At 38.1% G+C, this 12785-nt stretch overlaps 1 long non-coding RNA gene across 3 annotated transcripts in view; it reads left to right on the top strand.

The window, feature by feature from the left end:
• LOC106017858 (uncharacterized) overlaps nt 1-12785 on the top strand; it is a 194268-nt gene that overhangs the window by 39825 nt on the left and 141658 nt on the right. The window contains exon 3 of one of the 3 annotated variants that reach the window (XR_011809823.1): nt 11768-11964. The exons of the other annotated variants lie outside the window; for them this stretch is intronic. This is a non-coding gene — a long non-coding RNA (uncharacterized lncRNA). The remainder of the gene's footprint in view (nt 1-11767; nt 11965-12785) is intronic. 3 annotated transcript variants of the gene reach the window in all.

Below are 12785 nucleotides of genomic sequence, written 5' to 3'. Positions count from 1 at the left end.
AGCCTTATGCTGTGCACAGCAGATGTAGAGCTCCGTTGCATCTTTGTTTTTCCTGGTCCTTGTTATGTTTTCATGACCTGTGGGACTGTCTTCCAACATGATGTGGTTACAGTTAGGTAATCCTGGGGCATATCATTAACTATGTCCTTGAAGGGGTAAGGAAAGCTTCCTTTTCTGAAGAGAATTTTGGATGGGCACAGGCATCAAGTTGGTGATTCTGGTGTCAGGTTCACCAGTCCTGATTTCTGGGTCCTTGTCAGTCTCTGCAGTTTCAGTTATCAAGCATGTAGTGTGCAAGCAGAGCTCAGATTTGGGTATTTTAGTGTCCCAACCCAGCTTCAGGACTAAAGGTGTAGAAAGAGTGATAGCAGTGGTAAGTAACAGACCGGGGAAGAAAAGTTACTTTTTTTTTTTTTGTGTGTGTGTATGTAAAAATAGACATTTTGCAGTTAGATATTAGGGAGGGAATTACTTCTGAAAGTTCACACTGTTATAGTTGATAGTTTCCTATTTTCTTTAACTTTTTTTTTTGTTGTTGTTGTTAAAACCCTTACTATAACTTGTTCAGTGTCTCATATAGACTGGGTCTTATAAAGACTGAGTCTTGTGCAGACTAATGGAGATAATCTTTTTGGATTCTTTTTGAGCCACTTTTCCCACTTTTTTGGACGTTGTATTCATTTGTATTGCACATATCAGCTGCAGGAATACTTCCTGCCTGGTGCAGTGTGCTTCTACTGCCTTTACTGGCATCGGACTGAACAACAATCTGCATTTGAAGATGCTGAGCAATAGAGTTGTATCCACATAGGCCAAACCACCTCTTCCTACTTCTGGAATGAAGTCTTTAGTACAAATTCCTTTTGCTTTTGTTTCTTTTATTTAATGAGGCTTTACCTTCAGGGAAAAATCCATCTGCCACAATTTTTGTCTGACTTTCATATATTGTTCATTTGAAGAAAATGGAAAATGTTACGGTAGTTGTTTCTGAGATGTAGCACTTCAGATATGCAGGCCCTTTTCTGCAAACACAGTCCATGTGTTGCTCAACTTTTGGGGAAAAATATAAAAGCTGTAAATGGAATAACTCAAACCAGATTTGCATGTTAATCTGTTTTTAAATGAGTTTTCTCATGTTATAGATGTATTCATAATTCTCTGGAGGTTTCAAGCGAGACTGAACTGGGTCAGATTGGCTTGTATGTTTTCTGCAAGTAAGATGGAAATAAAATCTAGTGCTGGATTTGTTATATTAATCATATGACTACTGATTTGGAGCTATTATGGGGCTCTTGAAAGCCTGTAAAGTAATTCATAGCTTTCTGTAGGATTAGCCGTGCCAATGTAGCCACTCAAAGACATTAACTTAAGGTTTTGAAGTCCTTCACAACCTCTCTTCCATTATGAAAGTCCATGGTATTCCTGTACTTGGTGAAAAGTGGGAAATGTATTTTTAAAACCATTTTAATTTAAAGGTATTCGATTGAGGACCTTTTATATATCTTTATGCCTAAATTCTATTTTTCTTTGTTCTACTTAAAAAAGTATATCTGAACCAATATGTTTTCTTTTTTAGCTATATTTAAATACAAATGCTATATGTAAAATGTTTTACTTGGTTGATGAACCTTACCCCTGGACTTAGCTGATCAGTGGGGAGCCTTGGCTGCTACTTTGCAGAAAGTACTGCATATCATGGTTAATGTGTGGTTACCGATTTCCGAGAAGCTCAATTGAACACTTTTCCTATTGGGAAGGCTAATGTGCAGGCATGTTAGCTAGCCCGTGCTCTGGCACCTTCCTGAGCACTTTGGAGAAAGTGCTTGATTTTACTCTCTTACTCTTACTCTTTGCTGTTTCTCCCCATTCTAATGGCAACGTATCAGCCCTGCGGAGCTCCAGATCTGCCCACCTCTCTGTCAGTTACTAAGATAGATAAATATGTGACTGCTAAACATTTAACTTAAAGCATGAGATATTTGGGGGATTGCACCTAACTTCTTAAAATTGTGGGTGCAGAGAAGTTTTAAAACATTAATATTCAAAATCTGTGTAAATTACAGAAATCTCTCTTTGTAACAACTGCTCAACTTTTATTTGTCTTCAAGACTAATTCAGAATGGATTTGGTAAAACTGAAATGAAGGTTCATTTATGTGATCATGACTTAAGTTTCAGAGATGTTCAGGCTCTTTTCCTTCGCAAAAGAAACACTTCATATAAGAAACTTCACTGCTTTGGTTTTGTGTTTTGAGTCATTGCAGTGTGATTAACACAATACTCAGTTAAATGCTGCATAGAAAGATGTATCTTTTCTGTTTATGACAGAATAATGGTTAATTATCACCTATCAAAAAGATGAATACTTTTTCATTAAATTAAATAAAGAAAACACTTTTAAAATGCACTATTTCAGCTTGTGAATAAATTTATCTAAGTAAATGTACATTTGCAGCTTCCTGAAACTTCTGTTTTCTTGCTAGATTTCTTTTTTTAAAAGTGGAACATAATTGTCTCAGCAAAGGCAAGAACCAGAGCCATGGATCTGTTTCCCAGGCTCTATTTCTAGTTACTTTGAGAGCTGCATAACAGTTTTTTCCTCTAATGGAAGGAAAAGATCAAACTGTGCTAGCATGCAGTGCTACAGTCCAACAACTTCTATCAGCTCGAGTCTTTTCAGCTACTTTTTATTAAGTAGTCCCATTGCCCTTGCAGCATGTCTGTCAAAACTGCCTACTACTCTTCAGACACATGCAGTTTTTCTTTCTTTAGTACTGTGATGTGTCCACATGGGTGGACATTAGTGTATATGTAACCTGCAAGAAGAAATGATGGATGTAAATTGCTTTAAAATGGTTATGGTAAATATGCTAATTTTTAAATATTGCCTATTTTAACATCCCACCTGGAGTCCAAATCTATTCTAAATGACAAATAATAAAACGAAATTTCTGTCCTTGTAGATGAACTTAATTACTTGTGTATTCTGTGAAAAGAAAAAAGAGAATAATAAAAAAAAAAAAAAAAGAAAGAAAAAAAAAAAGATCAACAAACAGCACAAAAAGTTCCTGATGAAGAAACCACATGCACTGGAGATACCATGGACTTCAAGGTGTTGATCTAGAGTTGAACTTCAAAATCTGGGGACATTTAGATAAAGATTTGTGTATCACCTCTACCCCTCCTGATGTTAGAATTCACCTCTTGTCCCTCAGTTGTGTTGGATTTAGTGAATATAAATAGTTGTTGTCTATCTGAAATCCCTCCATTGAAGAAGCTTTCAAATTCATTGGTCAGAGCTTGCTCTTTAGTTTTCATCTCTATTGATGACCTGGTTTGTATGTCTTTTTTTCTTTTTTTTTGAACCCACATCAAAACTGGGTGCCCTGTGCTCACCTCAAAGTGTACAGTGTGCTTCACAAAAGGTAAATGTGCCAGACAAAGGAATTTCTGCCCTGAAGCATGTCAGCTCTAAAGAGGCATGAGCAGTCGCACAGAACAATTGCAGCATGGCCAGTAGGCATTGCATCTGGAGTGCTTTGTGGAGCAGATGTGGTTTTCAGGTTTTATTTTTTTTTCTTTGTTTGGCTAAGGTTGTCTGTTTTGTTTGGAGGCTGAAAAGGAAAATGGGACACTGGTTTGCATTGTATGCCTCTACTCTAATCAAGAAGGTGAATGGAAGACAGCGGTAGGTGAAGGACATGAAGTAAAACAGATTAGAAAGGCACAAGGAGATTAGGGAAACAAAGTCCAAATATGGAAGAGGTAATATAAGGCTGAATCTTTGGCCTTCTTGTTTCTGTTTATATATTTATATTTTGTGCATTATATGAGTTGTTATCCCACATGCAATATGAGACGTGATGGGTGGCAAAACAAACACTGTCCCTCCTCAGCGAAAATGAGAGTGGGGATGGACAGTGCCAGCGTGCAGGTGGCGTGTATGGGGGAGTGGGAAGAAGAGAGGGATGCAAAAATCCTTTGCATGGGAGCTGCCGTGTTAGAGGTGTGAACCTAAAACCATCTGACAGTGAGTGTTCATGGGCTCAGATTGTTCTGACAGCAGTAAAAGACTGAAGGTTTGCTGCTTTTTATAATTGCAGAAATGTGTTCCTAAACCTTGTTTCTGTATATAATATAAAGGACTTTCATCAACAAATATTTATCATTTATGTAGCTGAGGCCTATGATTATTTCTCCATAAATTACCAACAGTGTGATGCCCAGGGTAGTACATCTTTTTTTCTTTCTTTCTTTTTTTTTTTTTTTTGATTTTATTTTGATATAGCATTATGTTGATGTGACTTACACCATGATTTCTGGGACAAGTGCACAGAAACATCTGTTATCTAGCTACTCTGAGAAATCAGGGACCGCGGATTTTATTGACAACATACTCCCTGTGCTTACTTTACAAAAATACAAATGAGACGGAGGGATAATGATCAACATGGGCATGCAAACCATGTTGTCAATTACAGCTGCTTTGATTTTATAATCAACCATTACCTGATCAGGTATGTGTGTGTCTCCACAGGGAGTAGTTTGTATATTTATTTACATAGTTGATTTCAAAGTTATATTGTACATCTGTCTTGCACTTCTCTGTTAGGTTACACTTCACTGGTAGGACCTGAAGAGTGCTAGAACGGTGAGTTGAATCCTCAGGCAGACTGAACGGGTCTGTCCATGAAGTGCTGAGGCTCTTCTCTGAGCTCTGAGGTGACAGAGGCTCCCTTCTTTCCTCTTGCTGCTGCTTTGTTGCTCTTGACTAGCAGTTGCGTGCAAACAATGCTGCCACCACCTATAAACCAGAATAATCCCTGTTCCAAAAAAATCTCTTCATTTCCTTCCTTATGTGAATCATTTTTAGCGGTGGGTTTGTACTGTTACCCCACAGACAGCTCTACCGGCAGCACTTTAAGGGCTAACAGCTCTGCATGCTTGGGAACAGGCATTCAGAGAAACTGTCCAGGTTGCTTTGCTGCCATGCCAGTGTACCATGAAATGGTGTTTTGGTGGTGTCACAGCCCTGTTACAGTTTCTGCAGTGGCTGCAGTGTAAGGGGTCCTTTCCTCTTTTCACTTTTTGGCTTTTTCCCCCTGCTGTGCCTGCCAGTGCAAGAATCGCCTTGTGCCAGCTCAGCTGTCTGTGTGGCCACAGTCTAAGCAGGTCTATTAAATAATTTGCTTTAAAAATAACCCAGAAAGAGACACAGCAAAATGTTTTGTGTGGTGTTTGTTGTTTCATATGCTAGATCTGGCTGAAGTATTGCTGCAAGCACTTGAATGATCATAATCAAGGGTGGATCTTTTACTACATTTGTAACTAATACAGAAGCATCCAAAGTAGTGTGTAGGGATTATTAAAAAGGTATCTGTGGCATACGGCCCACAGTGCAGACAAGCCAGCCAGTGTTTACTCAGAATAGAGGAAACAAAGGTGAGATAAGTTTGCAAAGCAGCTGTAGAGCAGTGCTGGTTTTTGTAGCTGTGGGTTAACCCTGGTAGGTGACAAAGCGCCGCGCGGCCACTTGCTTACTCCCTTCTGCAGTGGGACTGGGTAGAGGAGAAGAGTTAAATCAAGAAACGTGGGTCTTATGTTTGATAATGTGATAGTCCACAAAGAAATACCAGAGTGCATCCCGTTTCTTCCTATACATTTGTGTTCAGAAAGCCAAGCCTGCTGAAGCCCCTCAGTGACTGCCCAGCACAGTGACAAGTACAGGGTGGGTGCCTGCTGCCTCCTACCCTGCCCTGACACTACTGGTGAGGTCAGCGACTGATGTGAGATAACGTGGGGAGCTTGAGCTGCAAGTGGATTTTTAGTTACCTTTTTTGACCTTGGGGTTCTCTTGAGCTGGGGTTCTCTTGAACCTTGAGGCTCTCTTGGACTGAACCTCTTCTGAAAAGGTAACTCGTGGTTTGTTGCTTAAGAGATTAGCCACCAGGGTTGAAAGATGGGAAGCTGTCATCTTCCCTTCCCTCCCCATCATCTCTTCTCCCTCCTCCTGCCCTGCTTACCGTCCTTCTCCCTTCTCAAGCCTAAGTTTGCAGTAACATAGCTCTGTATCTAAGCCTCTTTGTTTTGTCCTGAGTTTTGGGGTGAGGCTGCCATTGTTCTAAGTGATGAGAGGCAATGGTCAAGTGGAATAACGTCAGTTTTGATATGCTTTCTCTCTTTCAGCCCAATATCAGAACTTCAACAAGCTTCTACTTGTTTCAGGGGACATGTAGAATAGCGAGGTTATGTCATTTTCAGAGATACACAGAAAATCTGAGGAAACTAACTGTATACTCTGCAGTAGTCACTTCAGGCTGAAGATACAACCTTTCTTTCTGTGGTCTTGCTGACAGAAACTAGCTGTGCAAGCTATGTACAAATTATCAGCATTTGGGGAAATGGCTGGTGCATTTGCACGGGGTAGTGAAGCCAAGTCCTTGCTGTGTACCGACCCAACAACACGTATTCTGTTTCCCTAAGCACATTGAGGACCCTGGTGGTAACGTCAGAAAAATTTGTTTAGGTCTCACCTGCATGTCATGAGTGGAATTTGGCTTTGGTTTTGGTTGATTGTAGCTCAGAAGAGTAAGTAGACAGTTGGAGAAGCTGTGAGTCCAAGCGAATAATTAAGTGGTTTTGGCCTTCCAGATATAACACAAGATAGAAATTCAAAAAATGACAAGAAATTGAGGATAGATGCAGAGATTTTGGTTGAAACAAACAAACAAAAATGTTTATCGTGGGAAAAATCTGTTGGACAGATTAAAATTGTGAAGAGGCTGTTAGTTACATTTATAGGAGTAAATAAAATGGAAAATAAGTGAATAATGATTCGTTAACTACAGGATTTCAAGTAGGTAGCACTTACTGTACTTCATTTGGCTATATCTGTGGAATGACTCATTTGTCCAGAAATTTAAAATGAATGATTAGAAAACAAGGAAAGAAGTGTGTAGAAAATTAAGTTCTTCATGATTTCTCCTGAATTAATTATATTGCAGCCTACTCAGTTTTTAGGCTAATGGTTCCAAAGGGCTTGTTATTTTGAGCATCCCAGCAATGGGAGCTGTTTGCTCCACAGCACAGAGAAATGTTTCATTTTTTTTCTATATGTCATTACCCAGGGAAGTGGAATATATTATGTGTTGCTAAAGAAGGTTGGAGCAAAGAGATGAACATTGATTATTTTGAAGAAATCCAATGCCTTTATCTGAGACTATTTATAAGAAAAAAGTAGATTTGTGCATAAACATTTACATAAAAATTGGCAGTGCTCATCAGTTTCCAAGAAGTGTTCGTTCTCTTTGCTAACCTGGTCCCTGTAAGGGACATATGATTATTATAATTATGGGACTACAGTCCTCCCTGGCATTCTGTCCAGTTTAATGTTTAATGCTTTTTTGCCTTTTTTTTTTTTTCATAATAACGTGGTATGCTAAAATCCTGCCTTATTTTGAGTGGGAAACTGGTAGGACTTGGGGAACAGGCTCATAAGATGTAGCCTTGCCAGAAATCCTACAGCTGGAAGGACACATTGTGCTAACTGAACTGGTCAAACACCACGTAGGCTGTGCACTACAGGTACCAAGGGTCAGTGCTGGGTAAGGTGTGCTTCAGAAGCATCCTGTGTATAATTGTAATGATGGTTGGTCTGGGAAAGAGAATTATGCTTGTCTGCACCTTAGTTTTAGGTCTGTTTTCTTCTGCACCTTTCTTAAGATAACCAGGAAGTGTGTGTGTGTGACGGGAGGGGAGAAAATGTGAAAAGATACTCGGTCAAATTATAGCAGAAGCCATATGTTATCATTTAAGCCCATCTTAATTTAATCTTTGACTTTTTCTTCAGGGAAGACAATGTTAATATTCTGGTTATAATGGGTTAAGTACAGTAATGTACTTAGGTCCTCTATCATGATCAGTGCCCACTTCTCATACATGTATGTGTATTACTTATCATGTGCCATCTTCAGGATGACGATATACCCTGCCTCTCTCACCTTTTTTCATCATTTCACCTGAAAAAGCTTTAGATGTCAGAAGATATTTTTTAATAAGTTAAGTGCTGGTCAGACACAAAACTTTGGTTTTGTCAGATGTAAACGTGAAAATATTCCTGCAAAGAGAGATGTACATGTAGTTACAGCATGGAGAGTTCGCTGACTCAGGGGAGTGTCAGGCAGGAGCCCAAAGGCGATAATTTCTTTTATACATGTGCGTGGCCAGACTGTGATAGGAAATAGGAATGGAGCCTTGGGGCTGCAGGAGGACACATGGCCAGCCTTGCAGGTAGCCTTGTGGTGGTCTCTGTTTGCAAGGAAGGTAGAGCCAGGCTCCTGGTCCAAGGGCTGGTGAACGTGGTCCTGGCTTGAGAAAGAGGCTGGGCTGAAAAGGAGGAATGTATGGAGAGAACGTAAGTACTGGGATCCTTACACTATTCGTGAGTAGGGTGTGTTCCCTGAAAATCAGGCTTAATTTTCTCCCTTCTTTCAGAGGGATTAGCTTGTCTCATTTCTACTATTCTTTGACACGATTGTAATTTTTCAAGCTGTAGCAACCTTGCTACAACCTTTAATACAAGAAATTATGATCCTGATAGGGTCAGAGGGAAGTAAAAGAAAGTTAATGTTTAGGGTCTGTACCTTTGAGGGGTTCTCAGCTACACCCCTAGGTCTGGCATCTTATCTGGTAAGTGTTTCAAATGCATCTGCCGCCCCTTGCACCTTTGGAGCAGGCTCTTGCCTCCAGATCCCAACTGGTTTAGGAGGAAGCCTTGGCTCTGTGTTGCCTGGCTTTGATAAGATCAGGGTAATTGAGAGCATCCTTGGGAAACCTTTGCAGGGAGCTGTAGGTGCCTCAGGGTTGGGTGGCAGCTGCAATGGAATTTCTGAGATGGCAATTTTGGGCTTAGCTGCAGTTCTGCCTAAATGTCTGAGGCTGGTCCTGAATGCTGTAGCATGCTACCAATTTTAACAAGTTTTTGAATGAGATTTAAAGAACATATCAATAATTCACCTTGCCAGGTAGAATCTTTTCTTAAAAATGGAGATTCCTAACCTTTCATACCGACTGCAGCTTGTGCCTAAAGTGGAAAGATATATATGAAGTTCCAATCATTTTGACATGTGTGAGGGGTTAAGTCATTCTTGAACAGTTTATCGCTCATCAATTGTAATTAAATATGTTTATATTAAATTATGTGCTGTAATTAATGTAAAATCTTTTAGCCTGTGCTGTTATTAGAACCAGATGCTGAAGTATCAACAATATTTCAACATGACTGTGCTGCCTTGCCAGCTGTCTAACTGTAATTACTTTAATCTCAGCTTGTTATCTAATTATCACCTTTGTAAAGGGAAAAGTACTCTCTAATGCGTACTGATTGTTTCAGATGATGATGAAGAGCGTGAAACAGCTGTCAGATATCTTAGCCCTACTTATCTGGATTAGAAAACTTATTGGGAGGCCTACTTTGCTTCAAACCTTCCTGACAGAAAATGGGACAGTGGGAAAGAGACTTTTTTTTTTTCACCTTGTTTACCCTAGAAATATGATTCCAGTAATCAGTGGAGACAATAGAAATGGATGAAACAAGGTAAACAATTACTGTTCTAAGGTAAAAATAGCAAGATTGTAACACAGCACAAAACGTCTATGGAAAGAGTTTCTGTAGTGGACACTATTTTTGTCTTTTTAAAGCCTAGTCCTGCATTTCCATTGCAATCATGGAGGATTATTTTTAATTTAGTTATATGGTTTCTGCTGAAATGTGGCCACGTTAGTTATGTAGTTAGTGAGATTTGTATAGCATCTATGTAGGAAACTTCTTTCTGGAGTATCTTCAGTGCCTTAAACACCAAACAGATAAGACTAAGAACTGTATGACTGATAATGAAAAATTGTATGATTGGCAGTTCTCTTAGGAGACCTAGCGTTGTAGTCATTTCACAGAACACCTTACTATTGTATAGCTTTTAAGGAAGTGACAAGACCTCTGCATCTAAATAAAATTCAACAGAAAATTTGATGTTAAAGTAGAAATCTTAGTAGATTTTGATTAGTTAAATTTATGTAAGGATGATTTTTGCCTAAAATTCTGAGTTTGCAGTTATTTGTCTTCCCCCTTCAAACAGTACTGACAGTGGCGTTCGTTCAAGACTTCTTGAACAGTCTGGATTTTTTTTTTTTTTGAAATATTTTATTTGGTGGTGGTAATATAATAGATAAGAAATAATGCAATTTTATAATCATGTCTTCATAGCAGTTGTAGCTTTTAAAAATGAAGCTTTAGTACAGTTTCTTGTGATTGAAGTATATCATTGTTAATGCTGGCATGGTTTGAATGTTGCTGAAATACGTGAAAGTAGATGTCTTCTCTTTCCCTGACATTCTCTATACCATAGCAATTTGTCACTCTATTAAACTGTACTAAGAATAAAGTATTTTTTTAATTTTTTTTTTAGAGGAGGGGAGATGGTTTTTGTGTACTCTTTTAGTTTGATATCAGGACAAAACTTATACAAAAAAAGATAATTTTCTGGTATTGATTTAAAATATTTTGTATGCATTTTCAGGGTCCAGGTACAAGCTCCAATGAGGCAGTGAAACATCATTTGGAAACTGTTCAGTACCTTCAACTTTTATGAAGGTGCAATGATATAAGGAGATCTTTCAAACTTGAGTGTAGGGGCTATGGGATTAGCCAGGTTTAACAATGTTCTCTATTGGCCAAACATTGAAAGAGCTGTGCTTTTTTTTCCCTCTTCCACCTCACATTGTAACAGGGTGCAGCCCAGCAGAAGGCTTCAGTACTTGTCTTCCTAATTAAAAAAAAAAAAAAAAAAGATGGGCTGTAGACTGGGGCTCTTACTCATCACTTGTTTTCCAAGTAAAATGACTGATCTTCGTAGAGTTGCTCTATCCTTTGACTTTTTCTCAAAAGTGTAGGAAATGAAGTGCTATTGAGGAGGAAGGATCCTGAGCAGAAGCAGGGGAACCTGGGCAGTTGTTACTTCTGCTGTGTGCATACAATGATGAGTATTTGTCCATGCAAATGAATGGATATGCATATGATTATAGATAAAATTTCAACTTTGTGCATTTTAGCACTAAATTAGGTGTATTCCTTAACACTAGAATTTTTGGAAAATTAGGATCTTAAAATAGAAACAGGTCTACAGCATCCTCCCTTTTGAGGACATGAAATTACTTTTTAAAGGAGAGTTTTTGATACTTTGAGTGAAGACTCATCCAAAGTATGGATGAATACTGAGGTGTGTGTTGACTTTTGGTGGCAGAGGCAGAAATAGAGCAGAATCCAGTGCTATCCATTGTTGGTTCTGCTAAGTACATTAGCATAGTAACAATAATGCATTTGCTTTGGATTTGTCTTACTAAACAAGGTAGGCTTACTGTGTGAAATATTCTTAATTCTTACACCTTTTGGACAAACACTTCACAGAAGTTTATCTACAAGCACTGAAAGGAGTTCATTTATTTGTTTCCTTTGACCAAGTAGAATATTTTGGCAAATCTTAAGATAACCTTAAATAAATCTCAAGATGAAGACACTACGGAATATTTATTATTTTAGAACTACTTTTGATCAATACTGTCTTGTCTCTGAAAATATATTTAAAATTAAGGTTTGTAATATGCATCCAAAAGTAGAAAACAGCCCTTCATCGTCTCTAGTATAGAGCCTTTACTTCCTGTATGTGAGCTCTGCCTTGGTCCATTAAGCTGTAACGGCTTCTTCGTTTTATCAGGTCAATGAACCATGAATTAAAGAGTCTCCTAAATAGGTCCTGACAAGACTGCTACTTCTGTAAAAGAGCCATTACCATCCTTCAGGTTAGCGACTTGCTAACAACGAATCCCCAAGGAAGTGGTCTGACATGGCTGCAAGTGCAAGGCTTGGTGAAGAATATAAAAATACAAATGACCATTACTGAATAATGATAAGGTGAGAAATAGAATGAAATAAAGATTGAGGTGGGCTATTCTTATGCTGCTTTTCTCTCCCTCCATGTTTAAAATATCCATCTATGCAAAATCTTAATCTTCAATATGCATTTTTTGTGAGCTTGTTCTTTAAAGAAAAGGCCTTTAGGGACCTATAGAAATAGCAGTTAATTGTGTTTTGTTTTTAATTTATTTTAAAAACAACGATGTATCTCTTATTAAAAGGGTGATACTTGCAGAATAATTTATTGAAAAGAATTACTTCTGTATGAAGTTTAATGTTTTATGTGTCGAGGCATAAATACTATAGCTAATATATTTTCCTCTGTGTTCCAGTGTAAATATTGAGGTTCCTTTTTCAGAGGACCAGTGCACATACTTCTGTTAAATTATGCTTTATTATGTTGAAATAAAGAACAGGCTAATACTTAAGTGTGTGCATATACATATAAACATGTACATATACAGTAAGTATCTCTCTATATATTTACATGACGCTGTGTATTGGTTATTTGTGTGTAGCTATAAAATTTTATGTCAAATTGTGATGCTTTTGAAGTTAGTGGGAACTCTGTATACAGAATTTTATTTTGTTGGAAAAGGAAAGGCTGTGAGTGATATCTTCAGAGCCTCACTTGATTTGTTTGTTAGTCTGGGACAAAGAAGCCTGCAAGTTAATATAACTTATGCGCTGCCTTTAAATCACCTTTAAATCAAACATTTATATATCAAATACTAAGAAGAAATGAAATGACAGAGCAAATTGTTTGGTTTGGTTTGTAAAGCCTTTTTGACTTCTGTTAACTCTTAAGATTAAAGGCT

The sequence above is a fragment of the Anas platyrhynchos genome, chromosome 5 (genome assembly GCF_047663525.1).
Source record: "Anas platyrhynchos isolate ZD024472 breed Pekin duck chromosome 5, IASCAAS_PekinDuck_T2T, whole genome shotgun sequence".
NCBI classification, from domain to species: Eukaryota; Metazoa; Chordata; class Aves; order Anseriformes; family Anatidae; genus Anas; species Anas platyrhynchos.
This window is presented reverse-complemented; position numbering and strand designations above follow the sequence as displayed.